Source organism: Pristiophorus japonicus, chromosome 14 (assembly GCF_044704955.1).
Source record: "Pristiophorus japonicus isolate sPriJap1 chromosome 14, sPriJap1.hap1, whole genome shotgun sequence".
NCBI lineage: Eukaryota > Metazoa > Chordata > Chondrichthyes > Pristiophoridae > Pristiophorus > Pristiophorus japonicus.
This window is the reverse complement of record NC_091990.1, coordinates 174,794,258-174,807,993: the sequence shown is the minus strand read 5'-3', so window position 1 is coordinate 174,807,993 and position 13,736 is coordinate 174,794,258.

Below are 13,736 nucleotides of genomic sequence, written 5' to 3'. Positions count from 1 at the left end.
TAAGTTATGCAGTATGCAGCACACAACAGTGAACTGACCGACAATCTCAGGGGAGTCTTGCAAGTAGCCTCCGGAATGGTCCAGGCATCGGAAACGCTGTTTCAAGATGCCAATGGTCGTCTCTATGACACTGCGTGTCGCAATGTGCGACATGTTGTATTCAGCGTCAGCTTCCGTCCGGGTTACGCGTAGGGGCGACATGAGCCAGGTGACGAGGCCGTACCCTTTGTCTTCCAGTAGCCAGCTCTGCCCTTCTGGCTGCTGCTGAGACATGGCGGATATAGCGCTCTCGCATAGGATGAACGCATCATGGGTGCTCCCAGGGTATCTTGCATCAACTGACATGATACAATGCATGTCGTCACACACGAGCTGTACATTAATGGAGTGGAATCCTTTTCTGTTCCTGTACATCTCAGAATCCTCCAAAGGTGCTTGCAAGGTGATGTGGGTACAATCAATGCAGCCCTGTAGCTTTGGGCAAGCGAGCAATCGTGGAGAAGCCCACTGTCCTGTCATGCATTGCCTGGATGGTCATGGGGAACTTTATGTAGCCATTCCGCCGGGCATATAGTGCAGCAGTCACCTGCCAAATGCAGACATGTGTTGCATGTTGAGAAATGGCACACACATCCCCAGAATGAAAGTGCAGCTGTAACCTTCACTTCAACTGACAAAATAGTCCTCCTGACGCATCTAGGATGCAAGTCTGCTTTTACTAACTCACAGATCTCAGTTACAACTTATTTGCGGAAACACAGCCTTCTGACACAGTCTGCATCACTGCAGGTACGAATGCCTGTCTCGATATACCCGACGTGGGTAAGGTCTCCTGTCCAGCACCCTACGTGCTCTGAGGTTCCTCATGTGATGACGTCGAATCAATTGTCTCCTCCGCAGCACCATGAGAAGAAGCTTGCAGGGAACATTAAGACGGATTGCAAAAGTTTCTATAGATATGTAAAGAGAAAAAGGTTAGTAAAGACAAACGTAGGTCCCCTGCAGTCAGAATCAGGGGAAGTCATAACGGGGAACAAAGAAATGGCGGACCAATTGAACAAGTACTTTGGTTCGGTATTCACGAAGGAGGACACGAACAACCTTCCGGTTATAAAAGGGGTCGGGGGGTCTAGTAAGGAGGAGGAACTGAGGGAAATCCTTATTAGCCGGGAAATTGTGTTGGGGAAATTGATGGGATTGAAGGCCGATAAATCCCCAGGGCCTGATGGACTGCATCCCAGAGTACTTAAGGAGGTGGCCTTGGAAATAGTGGATGCGTTGACAGTCATTTTCCAACATTCCATTGACTCTGGATCAGTTCCTATGGAGTGGAGGGTAGCCAATGTAACCCCACTTTTTAAAAAAGGAGGGAGAGAGAAAACAGGGAATTATAGACCGGTCAGCCTGACATCGGTAGTGGGTAAAATGATGGAATCAATTATTAAGGATGTCATAGCAGTGCATTTGGAAAGAGGTGACATGATAGGTCCAAGTCAGCATGGATTTGTGAAAGGGAAATCATGCTTGACAAATCTTCTGGAATTTTTTGAGGATGTTTCCAGTAGAGTGGATAAGGGAGAACCAGTTGATGTGGTATATTTGGACTTTCAGAAGGCGTTCGACAAGGTCCCACACAAGAGATTGATGTGCAAAGTTAGAGCACATGGGATTGGGGGTAGTGTACTGACATGGATTGAGAACTGGTTGTCAGACAGGAAGCAAAGAGTAGGAGTAAATGGGTACTTTTCAGAATGGCAGGCAGTGACTAGTGGGGTACCGCAAGGTTCTGTGCTGGGGCCCCAGCTGTTTACACTGTACATTAATGATTTAGATGAGGGGATTAAATGTAGTATCTCCAAATTTGCGGATGACACTAAGTTGGGTGGCAGTGTGAGCTGCGAGGAGGATGCTGTGAGGCTGCAGAGCGACTTGGATAGGTTAGGTGAGTGGGCAAATGCATGGCATTTGAAGTATAATGTGGATAAATGTGAGGTTATCCACTTTGGTGGTAAAAACAGAGAGACAGACTATTATCTGAATGGTGACAGATTAGGAAAAGGGGAGGTGCAAAGAGACCTGGGTGTCATGGTACATCAGTCATTGAAGGTTGGCATGCAGGTGCAGCAGGCGGTTAAGAAAGCAAATGGCATGTTGGCCTTCATAGCAAGGGGATTTGAGTACAGGGGCAGGGAGGTGTTGCTACAGTTGTACAGGGCATTGGTGAGGCCACACCTGGAGTATTGTGTACAGTTTTGGTCTCCTAACCTGAGGAAGGACATTCTTGCTATTGAGGGAGTGCAGCGAAGGTTCACCAGACTGATTCCCGGGATGGCGGGACTGACCTATCAAGAAAGACTGGATCAACTGGGCTTGTATTCACTGGAGTTCAGAAGAATGAGAGGGGACCTCATAGAAACATATAAAATTCTGACGGGGTTAGACAGGTTAGATGCAGGAAGAATGTTCCCAATGTTGGGGAAGTCCAGAACCAGGGGTCACAGTCTAAGGATAAGGGGTAAGCCATTTAGGACCGAGATGCGGAGGAACTTCTTCACCCAGAGAGTGGTGAACCTGTGGAATTCTCTACCACAGAAAGTTGTTGAGGCCAATTCACTAAATATATTCAAAAAGGAGTTAGATGAGGTCCTTACTGCTAGGGGGATCAAGGGGTATGGCGAGAAAGCAGGAATGGGGTACTGAAGTTGAATGTTCAGCCATGAACTCATTGAATGGCGGTGCAGGCTAGAAGGGCCGAATGGCCTACTCCTGCACCTATTTTCTATGTTTCTATGTTTCTATGATGCAGAAGGCTCGCACAAGGTACAGCATTGTCAGTGTTGCCCCCGTGCTTAAATTTTACCTTTGCAAGGAGCTCAAAATGGCAGGCAGGAAGGCTTTGGGGTTCGGCTTCAGATTCTTTGTTCTCTCTCCCCAAGGTCTGTATGGACCACACCCAGGTCTGAGCAAGTGCAGTGATCGGGAAGATCCCTGCCCACTGCCCTCCCCTCCCCCCGCCCGCCCCCCAAACCCCTCCCGGGCTCATTGCAGTCTTGTGACTTATTCCGATCACGTTGAACAGCCTCTCACACAGCCCCCCCCCACCCCCGGGCTCATTTGCTGCTGAGTGCAGACTTCCGATCACCACCTCCTCTCCCAGGCTTGTTTAACAGCGAAGTCTCAAGCCCCTGTGTCCAGGCACGGGGCCGCTTCTGCCGGCCAACGCTCTGACCCTCCAGCCCTGTTTGAAGACATTCGCTGGTGGCGTGTGAGTTAAAAAAAAGATGAAAACTTCAGAATTCCATCAAACTGCCATCTATTTGTATGGTAAAAAAATGTAATCTTTTTTAGGCATATTTAAAGTGTTCTTGACCCCTTCCAAAACGTCGATGAAAAACAATGGCGTCTTCCAGCGCCGATTTCTCAATGTGCGCTGCTTTCTCTTAACTCACCAGAAGGTTTTTCAGGAGTGGCCAGATACGCCGACCTAGGAGGAATATTTTTGGGGCAATCTTTGAAAAATGATAAAAACTGGCGCAGACATGAGGTAATGGCAAAAAAACAAACCTAAAATAATCGTAACTAACTCAGTTTCCTTGGGGAAACTTTAATTTAAAAACTTACACCAAAAAAAGGCTACGTGCACCAAAACAAATGGCGCAAATGACCGGGGAAAATTGAGCCCATAATTCTAGAGTGTGCCAGGTCAGTCATCCTTTGACCCCTCTGCTTTACCAGGACAACAAAAATTGCTCTAATGCAGTGACATAGCATTTACAGTATGCTATATGTAGAACATAAGGACATAAGAAATAGGAACAGGAGTAGGCCAGACGGCCCCTCAAGCCTGCTCCGCCATTTAATATGATCATGGCTGATCCGATCATGGACTCAGGTTCACTTCCCCGCCCGCTTCCCAGAACCCATTATTCCCTTATCGTTTAAGAAACTGTCTATCTCTGTCTTAAATTTATTCAATGTCCCTGATATGTCCTTACTACACAGTATAAATGCACACGAGGCCCATATTGGAGAGAAGGTCTCTCTGTGACCAGTTACCTTTATTACCAAGACCTCAACTGAAGTAGGTGAGTGGAGCTTCCCCTTTTATACCTGAAAGTCCAGGTTAGGAGTGTCTCCCACAAGTTCACCCCCTTGTGGTCAATGTTCTCAAGGTGTACAACTTAAGTCAGCTTATACATGGGTTACAATGATAGTTGAATACATGACATCACCTCCCCCCCAAAGTCTTATTGGGATCACAGGTTAAGTCTCTCTGGTGGTTTACGTTCCCTTGTAGAGCGCCTGAGTTGGGGCTCCGGTTGTTGGGTGCTGGCCTGAGTGTCTGCTGTTTGCGGTGCCTCAGGCCTGTCCGGACTGCCCACAGTGACTGGGCTCTCCTCCACTTGGTTCCAGTATTTGGTCACCTGTGGTGGAGTAAACTCTACGTCGTGTTCTTCCTCTGCTTCTTTTATGGGGTTGCTGAACCTCCTTTTAGTTTAATCCACGTGTTTGCGGCAGATTTGTCCATTGGTAAGTTTAACGACCAAAACCCTATTCCTCTCTTTGGCAATCACAGTGCCTGCAAGCCATTTGGGCCCTGCAGCATAATTAAGGACAAAAACAGGGTCATTGACATCAGTACACCACGCCCTTGCATCCTGTCAAGGTAGTCATGCTGGGGTATAAGGGATAACGTGGTTTTGAGCATCCTTTTCATTAGCAGCTCTGCGGGTGCAACCCCTGTGAGCGAGTGTGGTCGGAATCTACTAGCCAACAGGAGGCATGATAAGCAGCTTAGTAGGGAACCCCCTTGGATTCTGAACATCCCCTGCTTAATTATCTGCACTGCTCGATCCACCTGGCTGTTTGAGGCCGACTTGAACGGTGCCGTTCTGACATGGTTAATTCCATTGCCTGCCATGAAGTCCTGGAATTCAGTGCTTGTGAAGCACGGGCCATTGTCACTGACCAAGACATCCGGTAGACCATGGGCAGCGAACATTGCCCGTAGACTTTCTACCGTGGCAGAGGATGTGCTTGAATTTAAAATGACACAGTCAATCCATTTGGAATAGGCGTCTACTACAAACAAAAACATTTTTCCCATGAAAGGGCATACGTAGTCCACATGGATGTGTGACCATGGCTTGGCGGGCCAGGACCAGGGGCTAAGGGGGGCTTCCCTGGGTGCGTTGCCCAGCTGGGCACACGTGTTGCACCTGCGAACACAAAGTTCCAGGTCTGCATCTATCCCTGGCCACCAAACGTGTGACCTGGCAATTGCCTTCATTATGACAATGCCCGGGTGCTCATTGTGTAGTTCTCTGATAAACACCTCTCTGCCCATCTGGAGCATGACTACTCGGTTTCCCCACAGTAGGCAATCGGCCTGAACCGAGAGTTCATCCTTGCGCCCATGAAACGGTTTAAATTACTCAGGGCATGCCCCGTACGTGGCTGCCCAGTCCCCATTCAGGACACATTTCTTAACGAAAGACAGTAGCGGGTCTTTATTTGTCCAGACTTTAATCTGACGGTCTGTCATAGGTGAGCCTTCGCTTTCGAAAGCTTCAACAGCCATGACCATCTCAGCATCATGCTCAGTTGCCCCCTCAGTGGTGGCTAGTGGGAGACTGCTGAGTGCATCGGCGCAGTTTTCAATGCCCGGTCTGTGCCGAATTGTGTAGTCATAGGCGGCTAATGTGAGTGCCCACCTCTGTATGCGGGCCGATGCATTCGCATTTATGGCCTTGTTGTCAGCCAAAAGGGACATTAGGGGTTTGTGTCAAACAGGTACTGGTGCATTTTTTTTACTGCATATACACATGCTAGCACTTCCTTTTCTACCATCCCGTAGCACCTTTCTGCCTGGGACATACTTCTGGAGGCATAAGCTACCGGCTGTAACTGACCATTGGCATTCACATGCTGCAACACACACCCGACACCATAGGATGAAGCATCGCACGTTAAAAGAAGTTTCTTACATGGGTCATATAACGTTAACAGTTTGCTGGAGCATAACAAATTGCGTGCTCTATCAAAAGCCCTTTCGTGGCTGTCCCCCCAGACCCAATCACGACCTTTGTGTAGGAGCACGTGTAGCGGCTCTAACAGCGTGCTCAATTTTGGAAGAAAGTTAACAAAATAGTTCAGGAGCCCCAAGAACAAATACAGCTCCGTCGTGTTACGGGGTCTGGGTGCTCTCTGGATCGCTTCCGTTTTGGACGCAGTAGGTCTGATCCTGTCTGCTGCTACCCTCCTCCCCGGGAATTCTACCTCTGGAGCTAAGAAGACGCACTTCGCCTTTTTCAGTCACAGCCCTTCACGGTCCAGTCTGCGTAGCACTTCTCCAGGTTGTGGAGATGTTCTTCAGTATCACGACCCATGATGAAGATGTCGTCTTGAAAAACCACCGTCCTTGGAATCGACTTGAGGAGGCTTTCCATATTTCGTTGAAAGATCATGGCGGCCGAACGAATCCCGAACGGACATCTGTTATACTCAACCAACCCCTTGTGTGTCGTGATGGTGGTCAGCTTGTTCTACGCACTCGCCAGCTCCTGGGTCATGTCAGCTGAGGTCAGGTCCAATTTTGAAAAAAGTTTGCCACTGGATAGCGTCGCAAAGAGGTCCTCCGCTCTCGGTAGCGGGTACTGGTCTTGGAGTGACACCCGATTGATGGTGGCCATGTAATCGCCACATATCCTGACCGACCCATCCGCTTTGAGCACCGGCACGATCGGGCTCGCTCAGTCACTGAATTCGACTGGCGAGATGATGCCTTCCCCCAGCAGGCTATCATTTTTGCATTCTATCTTTTCCCACATCACGTATGTCACCACTCTGGCCTTGTGGTTTACTTGCCTGGCGTCTGAGTTTATGTGAATCACTACGTTGGCCCCGTGAAAGTCCCGATTCCAGGTTTGAAATAATGGGTCAAATTTGTCCAGGATCTGTGAGCATGATATTCGCTCCACAGAAAAAATTGCATTGACATCGCCCCATTTCCAGTTCATGACAGCAAGCCAACTCTTCCCTAGTAGTGCAGGACCGTCCCCCGGGTCAATCCAGAGTGGCAACCTGTTCTCCGAATCTTTGTGGGTCACGACTACCGTGGCGCTGCCTAGCACCGGAATGATCTCCTTTGGAAATGTCCGTAGCTGTGCGTCAATCGACAATAATTTTGGCCTCCTGGCCTTGGACGGCCACAACCTTTTGAACTGTTTGATGCTCATCAGGGACTGGCTGGCCCCCATGTCTAGCTTCATTAATACTGGGATGCCATTGAGGCGCACTTTCATCATTATCGGTGGCGTCCTGGTATATGAACTGTATACGTGCTTCACATGAACTCGCTGAACTTCAGCTTCCAGCAATTTCCCCCAGAATTCATTTGGTCTCGTAGGGCTTACATCGAGTCCGTCCTCCTCGTACATTAACCTGGCTGTAGGCTTCCTGCACATACACGGCAAGTGACCGCTGACGTTGCAGTTTCTGCAGGTATATTGCTGATACCTGCAAGCTCTGGCTGTGTGTTTGCCTCCACACCTCCAGCATGAGCTGGAGGCCCCAGTTGTTGGAAACAAAAGGTCCATTACCAGTCGATCGTCTCTGACTGTCTCTGTAACTGTCCTTAAGCGTACCATTAACAGGTGTTGATGGCCCCATTACTGGCCGCATTGTCCATTGCGATGGCATGAATTGCCATTCAGCTAGCCATTGTCTCTGTTGAATTCCTCCTTTGGGTTCGACTACATGCTTGGGCAAGTCCGATTGCCCTTGTCTGCCGAGAGAACTGTGTGCCGCATTAACAGTGTTGACTCTCTGTCGTTTGTTGCATTTGAGCCAAGATTTTTGTCATACATCATTCTGGTCTCTTCCTCCCCTGAGATAAATGTCTGGGCTATCAGAGCCGCCGCTTCCAAGGTCAAGTCTTTGGTCTCAATCAGTTTCCTGAAAACCCCAGTGTGCCCGATGCCCTCAATAAAAAAGTCTCGCAGCATCTCCGCTCTGCATGCATCTGGGAACTTACATAGGTTCGCCAGTCGCCGGAGATCTGCCACGAAGTCTAGAACGCTTTGCCCTTCTCGCCGCCGGTGCGTGTAAAACCGGTGTCTCGCCATGAGCATGCTGCTCACTGGTTTAAGGTGTTCCCTGATCAACTTACTGAGCTCTTCGAAAATCTTGTCCGCCGGCTTCTCTGGCGCTAGAAGGTCCTTCATCAGGGAATACGTTCTGGATCCACAAACCGTCAGGAGATGAGCCCTGCGTTTGTCGGCCGAATCCTGTCCCAACCATTCCTTAGTGACAAAAGTTTGCTGTAGTCTCTCAATAAAGTCGTCCCAATCATCACCAACACAGTACCTCTCTTCTGTGCTGCTAGTGGCCATGCTCGCGTGGTTTCAATCCCAGTGTCTCGTCACCAATGATATGTCCTTACTATACAGTATCAATGCACACAAGGCCCATACTTGAGAGAAGGTCACTCTGTGACCAGTTACCTTTATTACCAAAACCTCAAGTGAAGAAGGTGGGTGGAGCTTCCCCTTTTATACCTGAAAGTCCAGGTTAGGAGTATCTCCCACAAGTTCACCCCCTTGTGGTCAATGTTCTCAAGGTGTACAACTTAGGTCAGCTTATACATGGGTTACAATCATAGTTGAATACATGACAGTCCCAGCTTCCACAGCTCTCTAAGGCAGCGAATTCTACAGATTTACAACCCTCCGAGAGAAGAAATTTCTCCTCATCTCAGTTTTAAATGGATGGCCCCTTATTCTAAGATTATGGCCCCTAGTTCACGTCTCATCTCATCGGTGGAAATATCCTCTCTGTAGAGAACTGTAGTTTGTTTTGTTCATCGATCTACCCCCCGACCCTTCAATTAATCCCCAGACCCTTTCGATTTCGCTCCCCCAACGCTTCCGATCTCGCCCCCGACCCTTCGATCTACCCCCTGACCCTTCGATCTACCCCCCGACCCTTTCGATTCCGCGCCCCCCCCCACCCCCGATGCTTCCAGTCTCTCCCCTCCGATCAAGTGCGTCCCATCCCATCTCCCCCCCCCCCACCGCAGTGTTTTCCAATCCCTCCCTCCCTCCTCTCTGCTCTCTGGCTATTGCCTGGTGCCGAAGGCAGTGCAGCCAACCTCTCAATCTGGCTGTGGCCGCGAAACAGAGATGAGAAATGTTAATCCGGCCCTGCTGTTATATTCTGCAGGACCCGAGGAAAATCCGTTCTTCCGGGTTTCCCAAACGCAAAAACTGCAATCCCCCTCCCTTCCCGCCTCACCATAAATATCAGGGCCCCGATGTCTGTTGAACCACTTAAAATAAAAGGAAAGCAAAGGAAAATTTTGTCTGCCATTCTTCCTGTTCCTTTTGTCTGCTGTGAAAGAGAGTTACAGAAAAATTAATCTGTGTGCAATCTGATCTGTGCTGAGGTAGTGTCACAGTTTAATATTTGGTTTACAATGCATTGCGTTCGAGTCAGCTTGCTTACATTATACTCCAAAACAGATGTAAAGAATTTCACTCTCTGTTCTCATTTATTACAGAGTGGTCAACATTTATTCTTACACAAGATTTACTTGCCATCAATTGCATAAAATGTATGGTATTAAAATTCATTTTTGAGCCCTGTGTAAAATGGGCAGTCTTGCTATCCTGCTCGTGAGTTTTTTTTTTAAAAAGCTGAGGAATTTTCATGCTGGGGAATGGAACACTTTTCCATTTCAGGTTCCCAGAGTCAGCAACAACTGCTTCCAGGTCAGGGTACAACACGATTAGATCCAGAGATACTCCCTCTACTCAGCCCGAGGCTCAGAAGAAACCCCTCTCGTCCCTGCCACTAAACCATTTTCCCATTTCCGACACTGAGTGCTAAATATGTCAGGAAAACTGATTGTGTGGAGTCATCGTCATAGGCAGTCCCTCGAAATCGAGGAAGATTTGCTTCCACTCTAAAAGTGAGTTCTCAGGTAACTGAACAGTCCAATGCGGGATTTACAGTCCCTGTCACAGGTGGGACAGACAGTCGTTGAGGGAAAGGGTGGGTGGGACAGGTTTGCCGCATGCTCTTTCCGCTGTCTGCGCTTGATTTCTGCATGCTCTCGGCGATGAGACTCGAGGTGCTCAGCGCCCTCCTGGATGCACTTCCTCCACTTAGGGTGGGCTTTGGCCAGGGACTCCCAGGCATCAGTGGGGATGTTGCACTTTATCAGGGAGGCTTTGAAGGTGTCCTCATAACGTTTCCTCTGCCCACCTTTGGCTCGCTTGCAGTGAAGGGGTTCCGAGTAGAGCGCTTGCTTTGGGAGTCTTGTGTTGGACATGTGGACAATGTGGCCCGCCCAGCGGAGCTGATCAAGCATAGTCAGTGCTTCAATGCTGGGGATGTTGGCCTGGTCGAGGACGCTGACATTGGTACGTCTGTCCTCCCAGGGGATTTTCAGGATCTTGCGGAGTACCTGATGCCTGACAGCGCAAGGGAACTGTATTAACATCAATAGAGAAAAAGTCCATTATTAAAGATGCTTTTATACTCACACTTGTTTGTTTTAGATTCTGTGAGACCCATATCGGCGAGCCAGACACGCATGTTTACTAAATCTGGCTGCTTTACCCTAGTCCCAGAATCATGGGCCCAGTTTTTATACATCTTACGTTTGTGCCACTGAAATAAGAGACCTGGATTTACAAGTGCAAAATTGTGAAGGCAGCACACAGAGGCCAATTTCCCAGAATTCAAACAAGCGCCAGTGTAAAGGCACCATAACACAGGATGCTGGCTGGAAACAGTTACCGAGTCTGACAGTGTGAAGGAGTTAGATTAAACCAGCAGGATATAGTCTGTCCTCGCCGTACAGCACTGCCCCCCAGTCATCAAGATCCACAGCGTGGCCCTGGACAACGTGGACCATTTCCCATACCTCGGGAGCCTCTTATCAACAAGAGCAGACATTGATGATGAGATTCAACGCCGCCTCCAGTGCGCCAGTGTAGCATTCGGCCATCTGAGGAAAAGAGTGTTGGAAGACCAGACCCTCAAAACTGTCACCAAGCTCATGGTCTACAGGGCTGTAGTAATACCCGCCCTCCTGTGTGGCTCAGAGATATGAACCATGTACAGTAGACACCTCAAGTCGCTGGAGAAATACCACCAACGATGCCTCCGCAAGATCCTACAAATCCCCCGGGGAGGACAGACGCACCAACGTTAGCCTCCTCGACCAGGCCAACATCCCCAGCATTGCAGCACTGACCACACTCGATCAGCTCCGCTGGGCAGGCCACATTGTCTGCATGCCAGATACAAGACTCCCAAAGCAAGCACTGTACCCGGAACTACTTCATGGCAAACGAGCCAAAGGTAGGCAGAGGAAACGTTACAAGGACACCCTCAAAGCCTCCCTGATAAAGTGCAACATCCTCACTGACACCTGGGAGTCCCTGGCTAAAGACCACCTTAAGTGGAGGAAGTGCATCCGGGAGGGCACTGAGCACCTTGAGTCTCATCGCTGAGAGCATGCAGAAACCAAGCGCAGGCAGCGGAAAGAGCGTGCGGCAAACCTGTCCCACCCACCCCTTACCCTCAACGACTATCTGTTCCACCTGTGACAGGGACTGTGGCTACCGTATAGGACTGCTCAGCCACGTAAGGACTCATTTTAAGAGTGGAAGCAAGTCCTCCTCGATTCCGAGGGACTACCTATGATGAATGAGTCCGTAATGTCAGGTGGAGTTACAAAACCTGCAGCTCAAACAGGTCTGGCCAGTGTTCAACCTCGGTGAATCCAGCAAGTTTAATTCAGCTTGACACAAAAATCATATCAAGGGATAAAATCACGTTAGGTTTGAACATTTATGCAATTGTGAAGTAGAACAAGATTCCCGGGTACCACGGTGTGTTGTTGAGCTTGAACATGGTGGGATCTGGCTGGAACTTTATGCCCATAATTCTGAGCTCTGCATTTCCCAGAAGGTAACAAGATAACAGGTGCACACCTCAAGAGACAGAAAAGCTCAGAGAGCTGATTATTCCAAGGACTGACCTCACTCAACTCCTGACTACCAGCTAAAGGCCAAGATCAGACAGCAGGTATACCACTCAACCAGAGATGATCCACAACGCAGGCTTGCAATCACCATCGGAGCAGGCCGGGAAGCGGAAGGAGCAGTGTGGCGGCGCACCACTCCAGGGAGTAGCACGTGCTGGAGCAGGAGAGCGACAACAGCGAAGAGGGCGAGTGGATTGGACGTCAACAAGATCCAGGTCACTGATTGGAGCGTGGGCAGGTACTGCAGAAGCGTCAAGGTCGGGGCGAAGGAGCGGTGAGAGATTGTAGAGGGACGTGATCTGGACCCAGGAGAGGCGTGGGTTCGGGGCCCAGAAGAGGCGAGGGCCCAGGGGCAGCACGGGCCAGCCCACACTGCGATGTGTGTGCGCACTAGGTCCGTCCAGCAGAGCTGGTCTCCAGTCGTCTTGGTTAACCCTTGCCACTGGACCAAGGCCTAGCTCTGTCAAGCCCGTGTGGTGGCTGGTGTGCAACGGCCACCCCACGTTAAAAAAATCCACGCACAGGCACCTTCCACCCTTCAAGATTTTGTTCGGGATCTGGAATATTAGGTCCTTCCTTGAAACACCTGGGAACTTTTTGGCGTGGAAGCAAGTCATCCTCAACTCGAGGGACAGCCTATGATGATGACAACACAGAAAAAATAAAGAGGAAATGGAGCAACCAAATGTTTTTAAAGTTGATGTTCACGGTATATTATGAATATAATTTTTATGTGTGATCACTTTCAGGGACAGCCAACAGCTCAACATAAATGGAATTAATTTGCATTTTTAGATAATGTTAGGCTCTCGTCAGTCTGCACAGAGATAATCCCAGAACACTGTGGGAAGCATGAAGTCCCAGCTAAAAGGCACTTCACATGTCATTTGGTTTCACAAGCATCTATTTATAAAGTAGTGACTTCTCTCCATGAACCAGTTTAAATGTCCTTAAAAAATCTAATGCCACACGATAATAATTTCAGCCAACATACCCAACTACATTGAGGAAACCTGAAAGATAGCATTTAAGCAATATAGGATGAGTTTAGACTGCACCAAATCAAATTAAAACAAATCGCTCCAGAGTTTGAGAGCCAATTTACACCCGTTCCTCCAAAATAAAACTTTGACTTCCAGATTTAAAATCAGGCTGAAACCTCTGGACATTGTAATGTCGTGGCGAATATACATTGACACTGTTGTGTATGCAATAACTGTTAGACTGAGTACTGTTTAACTCCAAGAGGTATGACCTTGGCTCTGCTTTATTAAGGCCCAAAGTGACTAATATACAAAATGGCTGGCCTTTTATACTTGGGCTGCACACATGTGCGTGCAGCCCAATGGCCTCCAACAGTGACGCCAACTAGTGGCTAGTGATCCCAAAAATACATACATGATAGACACCGTGATGCTTCCAATACGTGTGCTCAGAAAGAGAAAGTCTGCTGTTTAGAGATCGGCTGCAATCAAATTCAAATATTGGCAGAAATAAAACAAAGAGACCACAGACCCCAATAGGAGTTATCTAAATTTGTAAAAAGGAAATCTATTTGGGGAAAATTACTGGGAGAGCACGGTCTGTAAATTGGATCGCACAACACCCATTTTTTCAGGCGATAAATGGGTGCTTAAGGGACCACTATGGCATGAGGTGTGCACGCGCTCGTTCCACA